Genomic DNA, 12818 nt, shown 5'->3' with positions numbered 1-12818 from the left:
CACAGGTGTCCTAACTTTTAAAAACCACTGTACAGATGGCAGTCAGAAAACAGGAAGCAGTAAAAATGATCATTCTACTGAAAGATAATCTGAGGACAAAATTTGCCTTTAAATTGTTCTCCCTGCTAAAGGGAGGAAAACACAAAACGAAGGAACAGAAACGACCAAAAACAGATGTGCTCTAAGGATTAAAGGTTTCTTGTTGTCTTTGACACTACAACCACTTTTTCGTTTACAATCCAGAACAATTTCCATCTTTGTTTCATTTTGTAGTAAAGCATCAGAAAATCAACAATAAAAAAAAAAAACTTTGCAGCCCAGCCAAAATGTAGGCATCCACAAATCAGCTATAAACTCTCATCATCACTTGCTTAAAGCACATCTGTCCAGAGTTTTTTTTTGTTTTCCATTCCGACCTCTTTAACGCTTTAGTCAATATCAAAAATCTGTCAGAGTAGTTGAGAGACAAGATGGTTCATCTGGAAAAGACTGGAATGGACTCCAACACCATCAGCAAGAGGCTTGATAAGAAGGCGGTGGCTGTTGGTGCAGTTACTGTATAAGAATGTATGTGTTGTAAAAATGTGTTGCACGATCTTTGCTCATGGAGTGAGAATGAGGTTGCAGAAGTAGTTATGGGACCAGCCCATAACGACACTGGAGGTTGTCAATTATGGAGCAAGTTGGGACCGCAGTCATAGAACCCGCCTTTGGTAACACACGATGGAGGGAAATACTCCAGCCCAGGCCAGGCCAGTGAGCCTCCAAACTATTCAGAGAAGGCTTTGGAGAAAGTGGTGTGGTGATGTGGTGAGGTCAACATATCGAGCAGCTCAGGCATCAACTCCATCAGCAACGCTTGGAGTAACTACACCCCTAAAGTAAAGGTCGAAGGTAAAAACACTGCATTCTGGCTGCTCCTTTACTGGGTTAAGTTGATCTCAATGAGAGGTCAGTGGGAGAGCCTTAACACTAGAACTACCAAAGATTCCCAAAATGGGAATCTTTGTCCAGGTACCAGAGAGGGGCCAGTTTGGCCCTGTCCCTAGAGCTACCAGAGAGGGGCCAGTTTGGCCCTCCAAGAGAGGGTGTGAAGAGGCGCCTTTGTTATGTAAATAAGGCCATTACTATCCTGTTCCAAGGACAATCAGCGTGAAAGTTGATGTAGTGAGTTTGGCTCTCCTCCCCCCTGCTCATCTACAGGGATTCTAATTGCTAATGCTTTTTCTGTGCAATCCTTTCTGTGGTATCGGCTACTTCAACCCAAATGCAGTATATTTCAAGTCCCATGCATAGTTTCTCTTTGCATGGTAATTCTTACAACAAATCCTGATGTTGTTTTCTAAGTTTTGTCCCTCTAGTATCTTGTCTTGACTCTCAATTTTCTTTTTTAAACAACATGTTAACCAGTTTAATAGCAGATGCGCTCTAAAACTTTGTATATTTTGCATCCTTTGTTTACAGCTTTTTTTTTGCAAACTTTACAACAAAATTAAATGTCTTTTCTTAGTGGTTAAATTATCAGCTAATAAACTGTTCATGATCTACTGCATACGTTTTGTTAGGTCAGTTGTTAACCTAACAAGCAACAACAACTGCACCATTTAATTGATTTTAAATGTGTACTATAGGCAGAAATGTCTGTCCACTAGCCTATATTAATTATTTAGTAATAAGCTGTTGTAGTGACTGGTGGATGGTTATGGTCTTTTCTATAATTTCTTCTCTGAAATTGCAATAGAGGACTGGGGTTTCACAGCACACTATGGTGAAAAGTCAATTTAATGATGTCGATGAAAGGATGTTAGCTGCCATCTTCCAGGTGTGTTCAGTTGGAATCAGAGAGTAATTAGCAGGAAAACTAAGAGTACTTGTTCCATGCAGGTCATCTACATCCTTTCAACAATTGTCAATGTCTAAGCCTATCACACTGCATGCATCCTCACACCCGTCTGTTGACTGCCTCTTCAGCTGTTGGTTTTGTAGGTTTAAATACTCAACAAGCTGTCGATCTTTTACACAGCATCAATGTTATTCTTATCTCTATAAAAAACACAGAAATAACCCCCGGCATTTATGACATGGAACCATAAAGCAATCGAAAAGCAAACTCTGGTCTACCTAATAACCAGGGTTATTAGGTGTGGTTTGAATGCATAAGTATGTGCCAAGCAAAGTGAATAGCATTCCAAAAGCAAAACGTGAATTGTAGGTCAAAGCATTCTGGATAAATAAACCAAAGTTTGAGTACACATTCACACCTCCCTAAATCAACCAAATTTTCTAGGCAAATGAAAAAGAGTATTAACGTGGGCTAAAGAGGGCTGGTGTGAATTTACCCCAATTCTCCTGAAACTTTGGGAACCTGTGGCAGATGTGTGCAAATCCACTCTCAATATCTTGTACATCACATGCCAATGTGTTATAAGTGGGAAAGGAAATGCAATTTTTTTCAACTTGTGGAGAAGATGAGCTATCTTATGCTGAAGATTGCTGTGTATTTTATCCAATTCACTTGTGAAAAAAAAATCACAAATGCATTGAACAAAGATACATTTCAAACATTTTTCATGTACAATATCAATAAATACAAAGTTACACAGAAGCAGCACAGCGGTGTGGTAATTACCAATGTCTCCTTGGAAAAAAAGATCTCCAGTTTGAATCGTAGCCTTGGATTTATTCTGTAGAGTTTGCGTTCTCTCGTGCCCTAGTGTTTGGACTTCCTCTAGCAGTGCTAAAGCATAAATATTAATAATATTCAAAATACCTTGTTTTAGTACATCTAAGTAGCCATCTTGGTGTGTTTCTGTGTTAGCCCTGTGTTGAACTTTAAATTCTCCCTAAGATACATTCTGCCTATCATCGACAGATAACTGTATCCAGTTTTTGGGCCTGAATAAGATGTAAGCTGGTACAGTAAAAATGTCAGAAGAACATTTCTGAATTGCTTGGGTAAAGGTATTGGTCTCTGTAACTCAATTCCATCAGGGTTGATAAAAATGTAAATGCAATAAAGAACCTTGGATTTGATGAAAATGTTTACATTAAACACTTTGGTGAGCACACTTGAGTCTATGAAACACAAAATTCTGCCTTTTTCACATGCAAATGGTAAAAATTGAGTAAAAAATCTTAAAAATAAATTATCTTCTATTCCATTTACATAATTATCCACTGAAATGTTTTAAAATTAAGAGAAACAGTGCAATTGCACGTCTGTTTGCAGTCATTTTTATATGTATAAAATGTGAGCATACGCCTAAATGTTGAATTGGGGAGTGGGGAGAAGGTGACTTTAACTGCTGTGTTTTGAGCGTGAAAGTTGATGTAGTGAGTTTGGCTCTCCTCCCCCCTGCTCATCTACAGGGATGCTAATTAGACCATTCAGAGTCGTCAGCTTGGCCACATTTGGATGCTAATAACCCAGTTTGGCCCCTCTCGGTAGCTCTAGGAAGATACCCAATCTGGCCCCTCTTGGTAGAGATAGGAATTTCTCAAAATCCTGGTAGTCCTAGTGTTAATTGTCTTCTGAGTCAGAGGACTGCAAATATATATATATATATACTTTTAATAACCATGGAGTATACTGATTATTGATGTCAAAACTTTACATACGTCACACTATAATGTTCCACAAGGATAATACATCAGAATAAGTGAAATTATGAATTGTTAGTGCATTTCCAGTTTTTGTTCCTGCAAAAAGAGGGACAGTGAGAGCAAATTTTGCTGTGGATGTCAAGATGAAAATCATTTAAAGTAATCTTAACCAGGAATGTAATGTTCCTCAAATCATTCATGGTTAAGGTAATTATTTAATAGCTTGGTTAGGCTTTTGTTTGCAAAATTGAATACCAAGAATTTAGGTTCATTAGATTTGGAGGAAGTGTGTATACTCACAGTTATGATGACACATTCATTTTTCACGCTTTGGGATTTTCTTTGGTTCAAAAACGTGAGAAAAACGCAGAGTAGGCTGAGTAGGCTTAATTATGAATTTCTAAACAATTTCAGGACAACTAACTTGAATTTATTGCTAAAACATGGTTTTCTCACACGTTTTTGTCACCTTTTCAACAATGTTTCTAAACTGGACAGAGGCAGTTAGTGGGTGTTATTTAGGGACATAAGTGTATAGCGGGCTGATCACGAACACACAACATATTTTTCACATTTTCATTTGAATAAGAATTTGAATATCATACATAATCTCCTGTAGACATGTGGTGAATGCACATGTTCCACATAAAATTACAATAAAATACTTGGAAATTTGTTGATATAATGAAAGAAAATGTGCAAGTATTTAATTGGAATATTTTCCAAAATTACCAGCCCTGAAACACATCAAGGTTATTTAACAGTACTGCACATACTGTAGTTCCGCCAGTGAATTTTTATCAAGCATGTTTTGATAACATGTGTCTAATTCCCTGTTTTTTTCCCCTTGTTATTTGACCTAAGTGGTTTATGTAGCTGTCATTTTGTTTGGATTTGCTTGGATTTTTGAGCCTAAATATTTGGATATCACACATGGCCTGCACATGGTGCTAACTCTTCCCTCAAGTGTTTCCTGATTTTGTTACAAAATAATCTATTAGCATCCTGGTCTATCCTTTTGGCTATGTGAGAAATATTTTATTACTCTACTAAAGCAAAGACAACATTTCATGGTGCTAAACGGTAAGGTCACTTGTAGTTTTCTTACTTGTTTTTCTGTGTGCTTTATCTTTAAACAAGTGTACAAATACGGTGCATTTATTAAACTGTACACATACATGTTAAAATGCAATGTTTGTGTGAAAATCATTTCATACTATTTCAAGTTTTAGTGCGGCATACTTTTCATTCAATTCTATTTAACTGAAAAACTGTCAAGACAGGCTAGAAAATGTAAAAAATAAGTTCTTGCCATTGATGCATAAGTATGCACAGTCTTACAGCATACTTTGATCTTTTTTTTTTACATTCAGTAAATGTTAGATGGTCTGTACTTGCATAGCACTTTTTCAAGTACAGCAAGACATGATTCAGCCTTACTATCTTGGATAGTGGTACTTCTAGTTGTATTCTTTCTAGCACTGGTCCCACCGGTGCTTGTGGCGTCACCCTGTCTTGGTTCTTGGTTTGACCTGGCAACACACCGGTTACAGGACGAACTCCAACCACCCATCGCCCAAGTAGTCTTTTATAGCAGTCTAATGCCATATGACGTTATGATTTGGGATCATCGGTTCACAATATTGTGTAAAAGTTTGTCAGATTGGGAAATTATATTGTTTTGGGGTTGTTTGTTTTTTCAACTCTAATTTATCTGATTTATTTCCATATTGTGCTAGTTCATTATAAAAATTCTTTCAAACAGCCAGAGGTGCTAGGTTAGAGCTGACATTTAGAATAATCTTAACTACCTTAATAAAAAAAAATCTGTTTTATTTAGAGACAAGTAATGCCTTTGGGTGTAGTGCATCTCTGGTGTTGTGCAGCGTTGTTTTTGTGCATAATCAACTTTTTGTTTTGGCCACAGATTTTACAGAACATTATTTCTCAAGAAAAGTTTTTTTTTTTTTTGCCAGGTCTTAGGGTTTGCGTTTGAAGAAAAGTCTTCTGTCATTCCATCCAACCTACAAATTATTCCAAATTACCACTTTACAGGAGATTGCTGACACATGAAGAACACAGCCTGCCAGAAATCCCTGCAGCTCATTTGATCTTGCTGTCTTGGATATTTTTATATTCCTCTTCTACCTTACTTATGTATAAAGAAGTTTTTTGAATCTTTCTAACCTGCACACTGTTTCACTAGTAAACAATTGGATCTAAAAAAATATGAGTAAAATCCTTCCTGGTCAGCTGGACTTTCTCTAGGGTTAATCAAATTCGCTATAGTTGATGGTAGATTTGAACTTAAGACAAGATCTGTAAAATAAATATGAAAGCATTTCAGCTGTAATTAGTTTAAGATCCCACCCAGTGATGCAGCTAAGTTTGACACACTTTTTTTCACATTCTCTGCAGGATTTTGCTTGGGTTGTGTACAATTTTTTTGAAGTCAGTCTGTGTAATTTAGATTTCTTGATTTAAGAAAGCTGTTTTTTTATTTTTTACATCGGCATCAGCTTGTTTTTCCTCTAAAAACATGTTATGCAACACGAAAACCTGGCCAGGTGTAAATGCAGATGAGAGTTTGGCACAAGTAATTGCAGGCTTTGCAGACATATTGTACCTTAGCCTTTCAAAGCCTAATAAACCAGGTAGGAAAGATGGTGTTTTAAAGATATTATATGACAGACAAATGAAGGAATTCTGTTTTCGGATTACATGATTCAGTCTCTTTTCTTTTTTTTTTTTAATAATCTTAAACATTCATGGAGCACTAAATAAAAGTAGAGGCATGTTAGCCTCGCCTATGTGAATAATATGAAGAAGTCATGTATTTGTTTTTCTTGTAAAGCACCCTGGGCCTGCTGAAACAGGAATCACTTTCTTTTGTGTTAGTTTATTGTTAGAGCCAACTCCTTGGCCTGTCATCACCCTTATATAAAAAAATAATAAAGGCGTGAACAGACATTTGTTCTTTGTAGGAAAAACATCAAAAATAAAAAGAAATAAATGTTATACGTAAAAAAAAAACCCAACAAAAAAACAACTTATTACTTTCACATATGTGAAATAATAACTTGTCCTGAATAGTTCACATCTTCATTAGTCTAAGTAGTGGTGAAAGCTTTAAGGTTACAACAAGATTGCTTTTAAGATTGCTTGGTACCAATATTTGTCCAGAGAAACATGAAATATTGTACAAAAAAGTGCTAAAGCCAAAAATACCCCATAGATTGCTATTTGTGCAGGAATAAAAGTGAAAATCCAAAGTTTATATGAGAAGAAGGCCACAAAAAATTATTTTTGGAGCAATATGTTTCTGTTGATCCTTGTTTTTTCAGAGTACCCCAGAATAACTAGTTTGCAAATTTTCTTTTTCATTAAAAATCCCTCCCTTTGACTTAGACACAGAGAATTGACAAAAATACCAAGCAGTAAATAACAGCTATAAAACCAAGCACTGTGACCAATAAGACAAAAAATACATTTCAGGGAAAGGCTGCACAGAGGCACGTTTTACCTCTTCGGTAATCTTTGATTATCTGATACTACATGGAAGTTGTCCCTCCAGCCACTGCAGGAAGCTATTGGTTTTACCATGAGTGACTTTTTGTTTTCCATTTACATTGCATATAATATTAATTATGTTGCTTACTTCATAAAAACTGACAAAAACATTTGTCTTTTATTCCACTTTACAATAGCATAACAGTCAAGAAAAAAAAGTGTATCAATATAAAGTGTTACATCAATGTTTATCCACACCCAGAATATTCAAAAGGTTCACATAGTCATACAAAAGTGTTTTCTTTTGTTTTGTTCCAGTAATAGTTTAAACAGGATTTAGCAGTGTGGCTCATAAGAAGCCGTTTTGCTGTCTCAGTTCTTGCTCTCAGGGTCCTGAACCTGCCAGATGGAAGCTTTTGGAATAAGGTGTGACCAGGGCCTGGCACCGGTGCAATCGCAGATCATTTAGACTGGTCAGTGAGAAACCAACAATTAATTTGAAAGTCATGATTATTCTATGATGTCCTTTCTGGTCTCAAGCAGTTTTTTAAAAGATTATCTATGCAATTTTTTTGTGCAGCAGGATTGTGATGTTGAAAATGAGCTGGTGGATTTGTTTTTGATGAGGTATGCCATGTTCAAGGTCCAACACAGGTCTTCGACTCTCAAGAATTTGAAAGGACTGACATGTTCCTCCTCCTCTTCATTAGTTTTGTTTTCCAAAAGTCAAGGACTGTTTATTTTTTCTTTTTCAAATAGAGTGGTGGGTCATTGTTTTGACACCATATTTAGGATGATGAGAGCTTTCTATACTTGCTTCTGGTAAGTATAGATCTTTGGCATCAATATGCCAAAGATGCCATTTGGGCTTTGGAGTTTGTCAAGCTGATATTTCTGCAAGACAATACATAGAGTGCTGAGGACACAACCCTGAGAAATGCCAGTGTTGAGCAGCTCTTTTGAAAATTTTGCTCAGACGAATATCCAAAAGAATGAAATTACAGGTCACATAAGTACAAACAAATTCTGTACTTATGTCTACATTGTAAACATCCCTGCATGTAAATTGTGCTGCTTGGTTAAGAACCACACAGAGGATGTCTGGGATATAAAAATAAAATGTCAATATTTTGATGCTTTTAAATGCTGGATGCTTTTTTTTGGCCACTGCCTGGCCAAAAAAAAGTCACCACCAAAAAATGGTCACACTCTCTAATATTTTGTTGGACCGCCTTTAGCTTTGATTACAGCCCGCATTCGCTGTGGCATTGTTTCAATAAGCTTCTGCAGTGTCACAAGATTTATTTCCATCCAGTGTTGCATTAATCTTTCACCAAGATCTTGTATTGATGATGGGAGAGTCTGACCACTGCGCAAAGCCTTCTCCAGCACATCCCAAAGATTCTCAATGAGGTTAAGGTCTGGACTCTGTGGTGGCCAATCCATGTGTGAAAAAGATGTCTCATGCTCCCTGAACCACTCTTTCACAATGTGAGCCCGATGAATCCTGGCATTGTCATCTTGGAATATGCCCGTTCCATTTGGGAAGACAAAATCCATTGATGGAATAACCTGGTCATTCAGTATATTCAGGTAGTCAGCTGACCTCATTCTTTGGGCACACAATGTTGCTGAACCTAGACCTGACCAACTGCAGCAACCCCAGATCATAGCACTGCCCCCACAGGCTTGTACAGTAGGCACTAGGCATGATGGGTGCATCACTTCACCTGCCTCTCTTCTTACCCTGATGCGCCCATCACTCTGGAACAGGGTAAATCTGGACTCATCAAACCACATGACCTTCTTCCATTCCTCCAGAGTCCAATCTTTATGCTCCCTAGCAAACTGAAGCCTTTTTTTCTGGTTAGCCTTACTGATTAGAGGTTTTCTTACGGCTACACAGCTGTTCAATCCCAACCCCTTGAGTTCCCTTCACATTGTGCGTGTGGAATTGCTTTTGCGTTCACAATTAAACATACTCCTGAGTTCTGCTGTTGTTTTTCTTCGATTTGATTTGACCAAACGTTTAAGTAATCGCCGATCACGATCATTCAGGATTTTTTTCCGACCACATTTCTTCCTGGAAGACGATGGTTCCCCACCATCCTTCCAGTTTTTAATGATGCTTTGGACAGTTCTTAACCCAATTCTAGTAGTTTCTGCAATCTCCTTAGATGTTTTCTCTGCTTGATGCATGCCAATGATTTGACCCTTCTTAAACAGACTAACGTCTTTTCCATGACCACAGGATGTGTCTTTTGCCATGGTTGTTTAAGAAATGAGGAGTTACTCATTGCATCAGCTGGGGTTAAATAACTTGTTGCCAGCTGAAAGATAATCGCTTATGCAGTACTTATCCAATAGGAGGCTTGTACCTATTTGCTTAGTTAAATCCAGGTGGCGACTGTTTTTTTTGGCCAGGCAGTGTATATTTTGATAAATAACCGTTCAGCCTTGCCAGGTCAGTTTCATATCCAAAAGAAGTGCTTCTCAGCAACGTTTTGCTTTTGGATACTGAACTGATTTAACCTCTACTGAGGGCTTCATTATGCAAGAAGCTCTGAAAGTAAACAAGTCATCAGAGAATAATTATTAGTTACCAGATGCTGTGCGTTTGGTGCTTTATACACACATTATCAGTTGTCTTGCTCAGCAATTTCATTTTCTGACAAGTCTCATAAACTGTGTATGTGCTCTGGTAAGACGAACACATAAAACCATCAGCTATATAGCTGGATAAGTACAACTGCAGAGTTTTGACAGATTGTGGTTTTATGTTTTAGTGCGCTTCATGACAAACTGCACGTTAGGTCGCACAAATATGTGAACCAATAGCTTCAGATACCAATGTAGCAATGTATGTATATGTTTTAACTGCCTAAAAAAGAATGAAATTAGAGATAATAATGGTTTGGCTGCAAGAAAACAACTTCTTGTCAAAGAACAACAATAAATAGTTTTTAAAAAAATGTCTAAACGTTGTGCCTGGATTGGAAGTGGACATAATTTAGTGATTAATCTCAAAGGTAGAAGAACAGAATTTTATCCACTGGTATATAGACTCTCAAGCCCCAGAGCAGTAGCATTACTGGTATGCACGTTTTTGATTTTTTTTTTAAATTTCATATTCCATGTTAAAGGATTTTTCTCCTCTGTTTAAGTATCACACCAAAACCACACTAACTAAAATGAGCCTGGGGGGAAATGAGTCAATGACCCACCCCTCCTTTTAGTGGTTTAAGTTGATGTCCCCTGTATCTTTCCAAAGAAGACCAACGCAAGTGTTGCCATTGCGTGTTTCAATGCGTGGACGGCTCTGAAACCACCTGGGGTGAGGATAAGGGGCTGCTGTGGAAGTATCTGATAGGTTGAACCTGAGCGACTACTCTACTATTTAATGCCAGTTATTCATGTTTTACAGGAATGTTTTGTGTTTTTTGGGATGTTTTACATAACATTTTCACTTGGAAAGAAACCAAGTGACAGCCTGAACTTTTCACATTTTGTCAATAAGCTTTAATGTATTTCAGTAGGATCCATCTCCCCCCCCCCACAAAAACAACATACCTAGGAAAGAAAATGTTTGTTTTTTTAAGCTATTTTTAACATTTATTATATAACAGCATACAAACACATATTTGCTATGTTTTAGCTTTTCAATTTGTTGTTAACTTGATTTTCGATTAGCAACAAAAAGTTCTCCTGGTCACAGATTCGGTTTTATTCAGGAAGCCCAAATAACTTTCTGGTTATGCCTTATAATGAACAAAGCATGTATGCAAAATAGCAACCACTGTTACTGTTTCTGCGTGTTTCAATGTGTGCTATTACTATAAATGTATAGTAATAGTAATCTAAAAATTTAGGAATCAAGTCTTTAAGTATTAATACTAGTAGTTGCATAAAATATTAAAACACACTACTCTGGCTGAAGGATCTGTGTCGTTCTTAAAACTAGAAAAAAAAATAAAATCAAGTTTAGGCCCACAGGGAATGTTGGTACGTTTTTCCAGATATGAAAACCTTTTATTATCTACTTTGACTGATTGAAGTGGCTGTGACTGAAAGCAGTGCAAGCACAAACATGTTCAATCACATGGGAAGAACATTTTAAATAAGGTGGTGGAGTATAATGAACAAAGCGTGTTCATTAATTTGAACCCCAAAATATTCGTTACATTTTCCTGACAGCCTTTTCATGAAGTGTTGTTAGATATTGCTCCGGACTGAAGAGAATATTTTTGCAGAGAATATTTTCCTAACGCAAAGCAAAGCATGCTGGTATGTTTCCACTAAAGCCTGGAGCAGCGAGTCGTTCTCGGTGTAGATGGGAGCCACATCTTTACGGCCATTGCAGAATGTTGTTTGCATAATGTCTTTAAAGAGTTATACTGGTGATGTTACTGGTTCTGGTAACGTCACTACAAACTGGAGAATGATGCAGCACTGCTGACGGAGAATCTCCACCATCAGTCAATGAACTGGTTCGCTTTCCTTACATGAAATCCTTTTCGCATTTTCAATGCCCCTCATCTGACCTGCTTTAACTTTTTGCAACCCACTTGTTTTGAGTAGAGTACCTTAGATTCCCCCAAAGGAAAACGCATGAGAAAAGTTTTACAGGTTGGGAAAAGTACCGGTACTCCCACCACACACTCAGTTTTGGACTCCGCCCTCTCTTGTGGAAATTATCAGGTTTGTACATGGGTTCAAGAACAAATTGCTACCTCTGTCTGTCAGTTATGTGATATTGGGAGTTTGCATGGATTAATTTGACACTGAGAACAGCTGTCTTCATTAGATATTACTACACATCTTTCAGGAAGCTATACAATATATGTCATTAACTCCCATGTATCGTGTTCCCTTCTTGTTTGTTTCTTTTAAGCAGCCTTTATGTCCAACATGTTTTAAGTAAATCTTTTTTTCTAAACTTAAAAGAAAGTTTTTAATTTTTAAAACATTTTTATTGAGGCATTACATTCATATTCTAACAGAAGGCTATGAATGACATGTGTCTGTTAATGCCAGTAGCTTAACTTACTGTGAAACTTCTTATAAAGAATAATTACACACAGACTAATGTGTTCAATTTAAATTCAAAAGTGCCGTGGCGCTACCGTTTCATCACTTTCAGCACCGATGTTAAATGTATAAAATAAATGCTCTCTATTGTGGAATCACCTGTGGATGGATTTCTTTATTGGTTAACATTTCTGAGTGAGTGTATCTTGATTTTAGTAATTATGAAAGAGCAATATTCTGTTATCCTTCCATAGAAACGGGCAGCATCCAGATGGACAATAAAACACTTTTAACATACTGTAAGTTGATGCTTTGACATGATCACAGCACTTCCACAAAAAATCCTCAATGTACAAAAATCCTCAGTAAAACAAAATATTTGAAAATCAGACACCAGACAAGTGAATCACAGCAACGTCATGAGCCGGTGTAACGCTGAACTGAGGCAGTGAAGCTACCAGTAGCAGAACCGTAGGGCTGCACCAATAAGCTACAGAAACACTGAAGAGAAGAAGAGCTACCATCGATACAGTTGTGGCTAAGCATGTTTTAATGTTGCACAACACCGTTTTAGCAAGTTGCTCAAAATCTAAACTGGTATTGCTGTGCATAAAGTTTACCTTGGAGCAAACGCCCCCCAAAGGAATCTCAGAGCCCCTCTTTTGTAAAAATTTCCG

This window comes from Xiphophorus maculatus, chromosome 12 (assembly GCF_002775205.1).
Source record: "Xiphophorus maculatus strain JP 163 A chromosome 12, X_maculatus-5.0-male, whole genome shotgun sequence".
NCBI lineage: Eukaryota > Metazoa > Chordata > Actinopteri > Cyprinodontiformes > Poeciliidae > Xiphophorus > Xiphophorus maculatus.
This window is presented reverse-complemented; position numbering follows the sequence as displayed.